Consider the following 13,466-nt stretch of genomic DNA (forward strand, 5'->3'; position numbering starts at 1 on the left):
TATTTTCTCAATCCCAGGATGTATAAAAGGAAGAGCATAAACCTGGCAACTGGCAGAACGCTCACATTGGCTCCCTGGCCTATGGAGTAGAGGCCATTATGGCTGGAAGGGCCAGATGGAATCCCCTGGAATCCCTGAGAATTGTCAAGTTTAGTGCTCAGATCAATGACTTGAAAGATGCAGAGGTGGTGATTTCTATTGCACCCTCATCTTGCTTGGCTGGTGCAAATTCTTGATGGGTCATAGAGAATGGCCTTATTTTCAATAATTAGATACCTTTGGATTTTTAATATGAATTCTTGATTTCCTTGGGGGAAAGAAAAGTTTTTCAAAGGAAGACCTAAAACTCAGAATCCATCATGACAAAGATGGATCAATATGAATATATAAAGGTTAAAATTTTCTGCATGAAAGAATTAGGTGAAAAGATAAAACAACTAGAAAAAAAAAAAGGTATTTGCCACCCAGATAACAAAGGACTCATTTACTTAACATATAGCAAACACTTGAAAATTACTTAAGGAAACCTACAATCCAGTAGAAGATTGGGAAAGAAGCACAAATAGAAAAAGAAATCCCAAAGGCTCATAATTAAATAGATGGAATTACAACAGGGAGAAACCACTCTTCTTTGCCTTGTGCATTAGCAAAATATTTTAAAATTTTTAAAAAAATTTTAAATATGAAATGTTAGCAAGGATATGGAAAATAAACATTTTAATATATTATGTAAATTGCAACAACCTTTTAAAATGATAATCTGGGGACTTCCCTGGCAGTCCAGTGGTTAAGACTCCACACTTCCAATGCAGGGGACGCGGGTTTGATCCCTGGTCGGGGAACTGGGATCCCACTTGGCGCGCTGTGCAGCCAAAAGATAAAAAATTAAAAATTAAAAAATTAAAAATGATAATCTGGCAAGACTCCATCAAATGTAAAATGCACATCATCTTTGACATGACAGTTCCACGTCAAAGAATCTATCCTCCACGATAATTGCGTATGTGTAGGAAGATGCCACTGAAGCAATGACTGGTTAGATCAAACCTGGAAGCTCTCTAAATGGCCATTATTTAGAGGGCTGTGTGAAATAGAAAACTGAAAGCCTGAAAACTTGGACTCTGTCTTGGTTAAAATTGTAGTTTGAAACTGTGAACCACAAGTTTCCATGATATTATGAAAACTTTGAATGAAGTTGTTAATATGTTTTTCATAAGTGAAGCACCTGGTTAGCTGTGATCTTTTGCTTAAAAAGATAAAGAAAAGTTAGAGAATATCTTCCAACTGATTACTGTAACATTAAAATAAGCCAGTACTTATTCATATCTTGTGCAAATGAAGCTGAGTTTCTGTCCAAGTCAGTTTACTAAAAAGGGCAAAAAGAGTTCCTAATATTTAGAGGTTTGTTATCTATCAAGACCATTGACCTGTAACTTTAAAACCACACATTTGTTATTGGAAACTGCACATAGAGGCTTATTTTAGAGGATTGTGTTTGTTCTCTGACAAACTATGTTTGCATAACAGATTTAACTGCTTATCAACTCCAGACACTTAACCATGCACTATGACCTCATGGGTCTTAGAATAATAAACAAAACCACATGAAAACTGTGAAGTTTCTCTTGGAGTTAAGAATGTAGCTTCATTTGGGCTTTGTCCTTTCACTGGTTTATGAAAGTAAAACAATCTTTAAATGGTGTTAATATCAGATTCATTATTTAAAACACAATTCAAAACAGTTTATCTTTTTAAATTTATTAAATAAATTATGGGATACCAAAACAATGGACTAAGGAATAGAGTAAATCTGCAGTGGTTCTCAAATCTGAGCATAGAGGGTTTGACAAACACCATCAAGCCCAGTTGGAGTTTCTGATTCGCTTGGTCTGGAATGGGGCCTAAGAATGTGCATTTCTAACAAGTTCCCTGATGATGCTGGTGTAGTTGGCAGGGGACCACACTTAGAGAACAGCTGCTTCAAAGTCATGAAGGAGCTCTCTATACACTGGTGTAGAAAGAGTCCCCAAGACACAATAGATTAAAAGAACAAACAAAAGACTGATAGGTATGTCTCATTTGATTATGTAGACAAATGGACTTATCTATGCTTGGGAAATGACTGCAAGAAAATATGAGACTGGGGACGTTTCTTGGGGGCAGTAGGCAAGTATGGGAAAGAGACTCACCTACATCGTATATCTTTATACTGCTTCGGTTTACCACGTGCATGTGTTAGATTTAAAAAGTTAAAATAATAATATTTAAAACCAAAATTGAGACTGTTGAGTCTGGCGCTGGCTGTGTCTCTCTCGAACGCATAGCACCCTCTTGTGGCGACTGGAGGCCAAGCAGGCCATCGCAGGCTCACTCTCATCCTCTTGATGGTCAAGTGGTGCCTTGGAGGGACGTGGGTACGTGCCTACAGGAAAATGTGCTCGGCTGTAGCCGGTTCACTTCTCATCCTGGAGAGCTGTGGGAGGCGGGAAGAAACTAGCCGAAGGGGCGGCGGGCTTTGGGGCTGACTCGCCTGGTTCCTTGGGGGCGGGAATCGGCAAGCCTGCCCAGGAGAGGGGAGAGAATAGTGGCCACCCGTCCCCGAGCCAGGGAAGGAAAAGAAACCGTCTCCGGCCTCGGGGTGCGGGAAGGAAAGGGCGATGCTGCTGTGACTGCGGCGACGTCGCAGGGGCTGCTAGGCGGGGGCCAGGAGGGTGACTAGTGCGGGGAGGGAGGAAGTGAGGGGGCGGCAAAGCCCGAGCAAAAGCCCTGGTTGCCCCCAGTTTGCTTTCAGGCCCTGACCTTCCTGCCGGGACGAGGAGGGAGCGCATCTGAGGGTACCTGCGCAACGGGCGGCTGTACGTGGCCCCTGAGCTAAGGTGCAGCACCCAGCGAGGCACCCAAGCGGCAGGCAGGAGGAGAGAGACTTCTACCCCACAAAACACCACGGCCCCAATGCAAACGCGGCAGAAGTGGGCCTCCGCCATGGCCTGACGTGCGCACCTGTTTCCCAGTAGGTGCTCCGGGGCTGCGGTTCCCGGGAAATGGCAGTGACACTGGTGGCAGCTAGGGTCAGAGCAGCAGGCAGCCAAGCAGCAAAGTGCCTTGCTTCGAAAGGAGTATCAGCTTTGGCCAGAGGAAGGCGCAGCTGCTCCGCTGGTTTTGCCGGACGCAGCGGGGGAGCGGCTGGAGGAGGCTGGGCTTTGGCCACTTGGCTGGTAGGAATTCGTGCCCGGGGTTTGGGTGGAGTCTCCGTTTGTTAGTTTGATTTTGGTCAGCCTTTTTGCCAGCTGTCCTCTTATCCTCCACCCTTCTTTTTAAAATTTGTTTATGGCGTTACTTACATAGAATAAAATTCACCAATTTTAAGTGTACAGTTTGATAACTTTTGGTAATTGTATGGAGTCATTTAACCACCATCACAATGAGGAATATAAAACAGTTCCAACATCCTAAAAGTTCCCTGTGCCCCATTGCTCTTCATCTTCTCCCTGACCAGGCAATCCTCAGCTGCTTTCTGTTACTGTACTAGTCTTCCCTTTTCCAGAATGTCATATAAATGAAATCCGGCTTTTAAGTCTGGCTCCCTTCACTTAGTAGGCTTTGAAATTCAACCGTGTCATTGTGTGTCTTCATACCTTGCTCCTTTTTATTGCTCGTAGTGGTCCATCAGAGGCGGACACACAATTTGTTTATCCATTCACCACTTGGTGGACATTTGGGTTGTTCCCAGTTCGGGGGTTTTGTGAATAAGGCTGCTATGAACAACACTGTACACATTTTTATGAACACAGGTTTTTATTTTTCTTTGGTAAATACCTAAGGAGAAGAATCACTGGGGCAAATGGTAAATGTCTGATGAACTTTGCATACTGCCAGACTGGTTTCCCGATGGGTTCCAGCCTTTCACATTCCCACCAGTAACGTATGAGGGTTCCAGTTTTCCCCCATCCTCACCAACACTTGGTATTGTCAATCTTTTAATTTTAGCTGTTCTCTTGGGTATGTCTGACCATCAGCTTTGATCTTTATCCCATTAGGTCCTAGGGACCTGGAGACACAGCGGTTTCAAGATGCTCCCACCACAGTGCTTTGACAACATGAAGGCCTCTGAGAAGTCTGTGAGCCTGAGAAGGACAGGCTCTATATTCCTGAAACAAAGTTTACAGGCCTCCCAAGGCTTCCAGTCACCAGCAGCCACTGTAAAACAAAGTTCCAACATGCAGATTAGAGGGGATGTCCTCATGCAGAGAAGCAGAGAATGAACACCAGCTCTATCCCCACAGTTTCTGAATGCACTGGATATTTTTGCGGTCAAAGAGCACTGTCAACTGACAATGGCCTTGGTCTTGCAGAGATGCATATGGAAGTGTTTTACTTAGAACTGATAAACCTCAGAAATTATTTATATCCTGCCAAACGCATAATTTTGTATAAGTGGTGCTTATATTATTTGCTCCTCTATGTGTTCTGGCCTTCCTTGCAGTTAGGTTGGGGCCATGGGATTAAGTTATGGTCAATGGGCGATAAGCAGAGAAGTTCCAAGCCAGACCCTTACAAATATTCTGGGATCCTCCATCTCTCTGTTGCCCTGCCAAGGGGACTTTATAGGACAGATGCCCCAGAAAGTGAACTTCCAAGATGAAGTAGGGATGTCTGACTCCACTAGATTTTAGGCTAATAAGAAATACATCTTTTCTGTGTTAAGTAACTGAGATCTGGGGATTTTTTTTTTTTTTTTTTTTTTTTTTTTGGTTAGTACAGTACAGCCTAGCCTATCCTAATTCATACACTTAACCAATTCCCTCATTCTTCTAATGTCCACAGAAGAGCAACTTGAACATGTTACTATGACCTCATTTTGATAGTGGCAAAAATCAGTGTCGTGGAAAAGAGGGTGTTGGAAGAGGGTAAGCCTCTCATTTCTCCAGATGAACCATAGAACGCTCATCGCTTCCTTCATCCTTCTCTCCTGTCCTAGTTGATTTTGTGGTTAGGACAACAGCATCAACTCTGACCTTTCTGAGATGAAGGAAAGTGAGAAACTGTACCTGTAATACCTTGATTCTGTACAACCAGACCTCTTGGCAAATTGAAATCCATGAACAACCTCCCACACGTCATTTAGGTGATCATTTCCAGAGTCCTCACAAGGTTTCCTTGTCCAAGTTGCAGACACATGGGTACATGAATGTATTTCTGATTTCATCCCCTTCCTTTTCCTCTTCTCTTACCCAGAAGGCTGCAGGCAATAAGAGAGGAAAGAAGACTGATCAAGTTCTTTGGTCACAGCAATGAAATATATGCTTTAATTTATTTGTTTCAGGATTCCAGGTAGGCCTACTCAATCAAATTTAGTAGGAAAACCCCTGCTTTTAGTTATTATCTGTGAACAGAATATTAGGAAGTCTCATGATGGTCGAGGCAAAGGATTAAAGACTAACTAGTAGGACAAGTCTCACCTGAAGGCAGGTGGAAGAAGAGGAAGGGTCTCGCAGCCCCTGGACTCTGTTACTGCTTGTGCATGACCTTTAGGACGCTGGAGACTGAACATCAGAATGTGGTGAACTGGATGCTGGGAAATCAGGAAAAGCTGGTTGCTTGTGGACTTTCTTTGCTCAGGAAGAGAAAAATAAAAGGTATTTTCAGGAACATTCCTTTTCTTTAGATTTTTCTATATTTCTAACAATACTTGGCTCATTTTCAGAACCTCATGTGAGTTCTGAGAAGCTCCGAGATAAATCTTCAGAACATATTTCCCTCTGATCCGATCACTGGCCTCTCTGGGCTTGGTCTCCTCATTCATGTGTCAGTCAAGGAGTTTGCTCTTGTGGGCTCTCTCAGCCCTGCCACTCTGGGAGTCTGTGTCTATCGGTCTTGAGCAAGTTGCCTAGGACAGCTCCAACCTTTGGTGAAAGTCAGGACAAGGTGAAATCAGACTCTCCTGCCCCATCTATGTCTCATGCCTCTCTTCTGCATCCATGCTGTAGACCTCAGCCATCCTAGGGGATTGGGGAGGGCTGTTTCATGTAGTTCTGCTTCAACTCACACATGATGAGTTTCATCACTGAAGGACCTTGTTGCTTTAATATCATATTATTTTTTATTGTGCTTTATTGTACTTGTTCTTCCAAACAAGGAGCTCTAACAGATAATAATGACTGGTGAGAACATTAAAAAAAATTTTGTTTTAAGCTCTCTGATAAATTTACTGGTAAATTTACTCTCTATCTTACAACTTATGTCACCTGATATTTGTTGTTCTACTTAAATGGTATTATTGAGCTTTCAGCTTAAATCTAAGTATTTCCATTGTGGGATAAATCACTGGATAGTAATTAAAAATTTTCCATTAATAATCTACTAAGTGTTCCAAAGATATTTTCTAGGGATTATTATAGAGTGATCCACTAGTTATGTCACAGCAATTTTTGTTATGGAAATTTCATCAGTACAAATATTAACTGTTATTAATATATGGATATAAGATACTACAGATACCAAGATAAAACACTAAGCACATTATTTTCCCCTAGATATCAGATCCATTTAAAAAATTAGATTACAAAACAGAAAATGAAAACAATTAAGGAAGAAAAGGACAATTATTTGAATACTTGAATATATTTTTGGAGAAAATACAAGAAATGCCCAGAGGGACAGGAAAGGAACTTCAGAGGTCCTTGTTTTAATAGAGTATGGCAGCCATTAAGTCATGGATGGGCACCTTCTACCTCTGTGACAGTCATACTGAAGAATAATAGAAAAGCAGGAAGGGATGAAACTCTTATGAAACCATTACACTGAATATACTATACTTTCTTTAATCCAGCTACATGATTATGTAATTTGAGTATAACACAATGGAACACTCATTAAAAATTATTCATAGGGAGAGGGATAAATTAGGAGTTTGGGATTAGCAGATACAAACTACTATATATAAAATAAACAACAAGGTCCTACTGTATAGCGTAGGGAACTATATTCAGTATCTTGTAATAAACTATAATGGAAAAGAACATGAAAAAGTTGATAGATAGATAGATGATAGATAGATAGATCTGAATCACTTTGCTGTATACCAGAAACTAACACACATTGTAAATTAACCATACCTCAATTAAAAAATAAAGAAAGAAAGAAAGAAAATTATTCACCCGTGAAAAGTAATTTCCACTTTCTAAGGATGATACAGGTAGGAGTTTTGAGAAACTTATTACACTCAAATTTTTCCAAAGGTGAAAAAAAAGTCACTAGATTCTTGTTATTTTATTCTACCTTGAAATAGTCTGTTTTGTCTCTATTATAAACTCTTTGTGGATGAATAAGAAAACTGAAGCATGAGGATGCATGAAAGACTGGCAGAAGGCAGCACAGATTTCAGTAAATACAACAAAAAGGAAATACACACCAATGGTAGGGCTACATATTTAAAAGTGAAATCTTACTTTAAAATGCATAACTGTCAATGCTGCAGAACAATGACACATAAGAATCAGAAAATATATCAGTGAGCTTCTGCTGAACACATAATAGGCATAATTCAATCTGAAGCATAATTCAACCTAACAATCAGGGACTCATCCACAATGCTGCATGACTGTGATAATGTGTATTGTCTTCATTTGGCAGAGACCACAGCAAACATTGATATTATGGCCCCGTATTCATGCAGAATATAAACATCAACTCCCAATAATACTTCTCTTTATTTAGGAGACAAAACATAGAACTCAAGAATTTTTAAAAATAACAGATGTGATGAATTAAATAAATCATTTTGAATAAATGAAGAAGTCATTTTTTAAAACAACCAGTTATACTGGATACAAGTCCTGCTGCAAACTTTGAAGAACAGATAATAATTGTTAGGTTGTTCATTTCTCAAATGCAACTGTTCCCCTCTATACACATTTGACCTCTCAAATATTGTCTAATAGAAGAGAGGATATTGCATGTTTTCAGCAGATCACTTATAAAAAAACTACATCTAAAGAAAACATAATTTGAAGTCCAAGAATACCATATTAGTGTAAATATATGTAGGAAACATAGTGAATTGCAACAGAGAACCCTCTAAGACACTTCTAGGCATTCTATATGTCTTACTCTGCATTCACTTGCTAGTGAATAATGAAGCAAAGATCTCTTTGGCACTTTGAGTTTTTAAAATATTACCTTTACAGCTACCTAAAATATAGAACTGCATTAACACATTCAACAAACCTAAATTTGAGGCCATTTTCAAAGGCACAATGGAAGGGTTGAGTTAAAAGAGTAGTATGCAACACTCATTTAAAAATTGTTGATGGGGGCTTCCCTGGTGGCGCAGTGGTTGAGACTCTGCCTGCCAATGCAGGGGACACGGGTTCGAGCCCTGGTCTGGGAAGATCCCACATGCCGCGGAGCAACTAGGCCCGTGAGCCACAATTCCTGAGCCTGCGCGTCTGGAGCCTGTGCTCCGCAACAAGAGAGGCCACAATAGTGAGAGGCCCGCGCACCGCGATGAAGAGTGGCCCCCACTTGCCGCAACTAGAGAAAGCCCTCGCACAGAAACGAAGACCCAACACAGCCATAAATAAATAAATTAATTAATTTAAAAAAAATTTGTTGATGATTTTATTGACAAAGACTTCAGAATGTGAGCCAAAAGTACGCTTCTGAAATATCAACTTTAGATTTTATTTACTTGGTACTAATTTTATATGATATATTAAGTAAAATCAATGATACAAGCCAAATTATGCAAGAACCAAACTCAATGTGCATAACGCTCTTGACAGGAACTAAGAACCTCTTTGAAGAAAACCAGTTTATCAAGCATCTGTTAGTGATGCTCAACAAACTGCAGAATCTCTTGATTTTGACACCAACTTCTCCACAATTTTTTTAAAATGCGTAAAAAGGAAGAAGATTTTCAGCTGAAAATCTCGTAATCAGGCCTTCCATGACCCCAAATTTGATTTTAAAATCAATTTCTTTTTTCTACAATAATTCTAGCAATTTCATTATTAAGAGAAAAATTTACAATACTGAAAGAATATCATGGACATCCCAGTTTTCTGGATGACATATAATTGGAAAAATTAAGGTAGAGGTAAGCTACTTTATATACCACTTCTTTAGAATGTCAAATTTGCTATTGAAATTAATTTATAAACATAGTAAGAGATGAGATATTGATGGGTCACCAAGTCTGAGGAACTGAAAACTTTAAATTGTTTTCTAATATGTCTCTTTTAGGCATTGCCATATATTTACAGCAATAATTTACCAGGAATTTCCAGATACTTTTGGAACTTTCAGGATATAGTTAACTTGGCCAGTGGGGAATATGGTCAGTGGGAAATATAACCTCTCAAACTTTTACTTTATTTTTAAAAACTACCTAAGTTTGTACTATATCTAAGGATCATGATAGCATAGAAAGCCTGTCAAATATAGCACTCATCTCTACAGAAAATGAGATATTGGAGCAAGTATGCATTGAAACTCCCCCAAAGATACTGTTTCTGTGAAAGCAAGACAAGCAACAATTTTGAAACAAAGTATTACATCCTAGTGATATTGAATTCCTAGTTATTCTGATGAAAATTTCAGGCTTCCTATTGTCATATCATTAATAATTTGATTTGTTTCATTTATAGAGAATTCATATAAACTTTGTTTATTGTAATATTGTTGAAATAGTTTTATTATTGAAAAATTTTAAATACACTAATTTAAAAAACATGATTTTATTTGGGTAAAGGTACATTTTTCTAATCTAGACAAAGCCACTGTATAGGCTACCAGTATTCTAAAACCCACTGAGTCAGACCAGGACATAGACCCTTAAATCAGAGCATGCACGATGCCATATAGGAGAAGGTTGGACCATTCTTTACCTCTACCTCGTTCCCCTCCCTCACGCCCCACCGCCAAAGGATTTGGAACAAGTTCCAATTTCATGTGGTCTATGAACTCTCCCAGAGTGGTTGTAAAAGTCTGGATGTATGTGCATTTGTACCTTTTCCCCTAGGGCAACTGCCCACACAGCTAAGAGATCAAGAACCATGATTTTGGGCTTCCCTGGTGGCGCAGTGGTTGAGAATCTGCCTGCCAATGCAGGAGACACGGGTTCGAGCCCTGGTCTGGGAGGATCCCACATGCCGCGGAGCGGCTGGGCCCGTGAACCACGATTACTGAGCCTGCGCGTCTGGAGCCTGTGCTCCGTAACAAGAGAGGCCGCGATAGTGAGAGGCCCGCGCACCGCGATGAAGAGTGACCCCTGCTTGCCGCAACTGGAGAAAGCTCTCGCACAGAAACGAAGACCCAACACAGCCAAAAATAAATAAGTAAATAAATAAAAAATAAAAATAAAGGAATTCCTTTAAAAAAAAAAAAAAAAAAAAAAAGAACCATGATTTTAGGCTGCATCCGTGGTTCTCACACTTCAGCATGCATTAGAATCACCTGGAGGGCTTATTAAACCATAGATAACTGGACCCACCCTCGGAGTTTCTAATTCAGTAGATCTGGAGTAGGGCCCAAGGATTTTGCATTTCTAACAAGTACCCAGGAGATACTGTTGCTGCCGTTCTAGGGACCACACTTGAGAACCCTGTGTATAAACTGCCCTTGTCTCTACCAGCAGAGGGCAAGCCCACGTTTATTCCAACGTGTCAGTAGCATCTCCACCACTAGGTGGCAGCATGTGCCTACAAATCTCTACAAACAGGTCTCCCACAAATTAAAAAAAAAAAGTCACAAAAGCAAGATAAGAAAGCCTAATGAATAGCGTTTTTGTACAAAGTGGATGCTAACCTATTTCTGCTAAATGATCAAAATGTTGATCTGTTAGTACCGATGCATATCAGGCTTCAGATATGAGTAAAATCGACTGTTTGACAAACAGGAAAAGAAGTTGGCCTCTGGCCTCCGGCCTCTGGCCCCCAAGCTGACACCCCTGGATGGGGTTTTGTACTTCTCTGTCTGGTGATTAGGAAATGTCCCTCTGTGGAAAGTTCTGGGCTGGATGCTGCAAAATGACCCTAGGGGCGCATTAAAAATGCAGAGCCGACTCCCTCCAGCCCCATTCTAATTCAGTAGCTCTGCAGTTAGGCAAGGGCTGTCATATTTTTAACAGGTGTCCCGGTCTATTCTGAGGCACAGACATGTTTTGGCTACCTGCATCTGTATGTTTAATAAATGTAAACCAATGCAAAAGTATGAATATGTGGCTATTTCTGCCTTTCACAAAGGGGTTCTTTCTAGGTTCAGACCTAGCAAAAATTCCAAATGCAGGAACACTCCACTGCCACGGCAGTTAGGGGCCACACGTGGCTACTGGGCACCTAGAATATGGCTGGTCTGAAATGAGTTGTGCTGCAGGATTCGGTAACACCAGATTTCAAAGACTTGAAGGGAAAAAAAAAAAGAATGTAAAAGATCTTTTTAACATCGCTACTAGAAAAATGAAATTCCATATGTGGCTCGCATCTATTTCTTTTGGGCAGCACTAGCTGGCGGACGTAAATAACCTTGACAAGAATGGAGGGGGGGCGGGGAGTGGAAAGCAGGAGGCAAAGCATAGCAGGCTCAGGGGAAGAAGTCTTGACCCCGGCCAGCATTCTAATAGCATTTCTGGACCAAGGCCTCATACCCTGGCAGCATGGCCTGGAAAGAAAAGTCCTCAGCCTGCGGCCACTGCAGTGCTACAAGTTTATCCATGCATGAGTTTGCAGCTTGAATCCAAGCCAACTGCAAACACTCAGGAGACATCTACTCCCCAAATAGGTGGAGTCTGAAACAGAATTGCCAGAACTCAGAGGGCAGTTTTACGTAGAAGAAAAGAGCAGTTATTACAGTTGATTGTCGGTGCGCAGGCCAACACACGGGGGCCTCTTCAGCCAACCGCCCTCTGTGGTCCTTCACTGTAGTCCCCTGGGCCAGCAGCATCTGGGACCGTGTTAGAAATGCAAATCCTTAGGTTCCGCCCCACACCTAAAGAATCACAAACACTGGGGGTAGGGCCCAGCAGTCTGGACTTGGATCAGGGGGCGGCAAGGATGCATCCTAAGGCAGAGAACCACTGACCTAGAGAAAGAGGAGGCCATATTGAGGGAAGCCCCCCACCCCCACCCCAGGGCATTGAAACAAGTACACGGAAGTTACTCTCTGCTGCTGTCTATTGCATCTGCTGTCATTGGGAAAGCTGTGCAATGGGCCAGTTAAGAGCCCACATTTTGGAGTCAGGACTACCTAGGTTCACAGTCAAGGTCCATTTGCTATGGTGTGACCTGGGGTAGTTACTCAGCTTCTCTGAGCCTGTTCTGCCATCTGAAAGATGAGGAAAATAATCCATCTTATGTATGATTATTATTGGGAGTAAATGAGCTAATGCATGGCAAAAGCTGCACGTGGTTCTTGGTACAGAGCAGGGGATTCTTACTGGTTATGTGACTGTAAGACATCCATCATGCTAGGAAAAACAATCCCCAGAGCTTCCATGATCTCACTCTCTCCATTGTTATCAATAGTATCTTATCTGTGCCCACAGCGTGCTTGCTCTTTTCATGGAAATTACTTATTTTCCATGATTATTCAGTGAATCTGCAAAGATGACTTTATCCAATCTCATTCTTGCTTAACTGACTCATTAAAGTTTTATCTCCTTGGTTTTACTGAATCACGTTTCACCCCCCATGGACTCCCCATGTGGTTTTCGAGGGCTCCTACTTTCTTTGCCTTCTGACAATATGGCTTCAGAGGCTGGTTTAATGGAGTGGAACCAGTTTGCTATTATTTATATACTGGGACCTGGATGCTGATTCCTGGGGTTTCTGCTTTCCTAAGTTTACCTCATGAAATGCATACTGCTCTGATAGAATGGATGTTGGCTAACATGACTGTGACATTGGAATACAGAAGGATCCGTCCAGGGTTTAGAAGCAGCTGGTTTTGCTCATAGGTTGTTTTGGGTTTTTGTTTTGCTTTCTTGTTTGTTTCTTTAAAATTTTTATTTATTTATTTATTTTTAGCTGTGTTGGGTCTTCATTTCTGTGCGAGGGCTTTCTCTAGTTGCGGCAAGCGGGGGCCACTCTTCATCGCGGTGCGCGGGCCTCTCACTATCGCGGCCTCTCTTGTTGCGGAGCACAGGCTCCAGATGCGCAGGCTCAGTAGTTGTGGCTCACGGGCCCAGTTGCTCCGCGGCATGCGGGATCCTCCCAGACCAGGGCTCGAACCCGTGTCCCCTGCATTGGCAGGCAGACTCTCAACAACTGCGCCACCAGGGAAGCCCTCTTGTTTGTTTTTTGTTTGTTTTTTTGTTGTTTTCCCCCCTGGACCTTTGAAGAGAAGCCTGGCAGCAAAGAGGTCACGTCTCGGGAAATATCATTTTCAAAGGACCTGAGATGGGCTGAGTCATCAGCAAACGCGCACCACGGTGGCTTTCGCCAACACACACCACCAGTTTGGGCAGCATC

At 41.6% G+C, this 13,466-nt stretch overlaps 1 long non-coding RNA gene across 1 annotated transcript in view; it reads right to left on the reverse strand.

Annotated features, from left to right (window-relative positions):
• Window positions 1–3,804: 3,804 nt before the first annotated feature.
• The window catches only part of LOC103008351 (uncharacterized), an 85,329-nt gene continuing 75,667 nt past the window's right edge, over window positions 3,805–13,466 (reverse strand). The window contains exons 4-6 of the long non-coding RNA XR_451143.3: window positions 5,460–5,609; window positions 5,049–5,239; window positions 3,805–4,197 (exon numbers count right to left, since the gene is read on the reverse strand). This is a non-coding gene — a long non-coding RNA (uncharacterized LOC103008351). The remainder of the gene's footprint in view (window positions 4,198–5,048; window positions 5,240–5,459; window positions 5,610–13,466) is intronic.

This window comes from Balaenoptera acutorostrata, chromosome 7, assembly GCF_949987535.1.
Source record: "Balaenoptera acutorostrata chromosome 7, mBalAcu1.1, whole genome shotgun sequence".
Lineage (NCBI taxonomy): Eukaryota > Metazoa > Chordata > Mammalia > Artiodactyla > Balaenopteridae > Balaenoptera > Balaenoptera acutorostrata.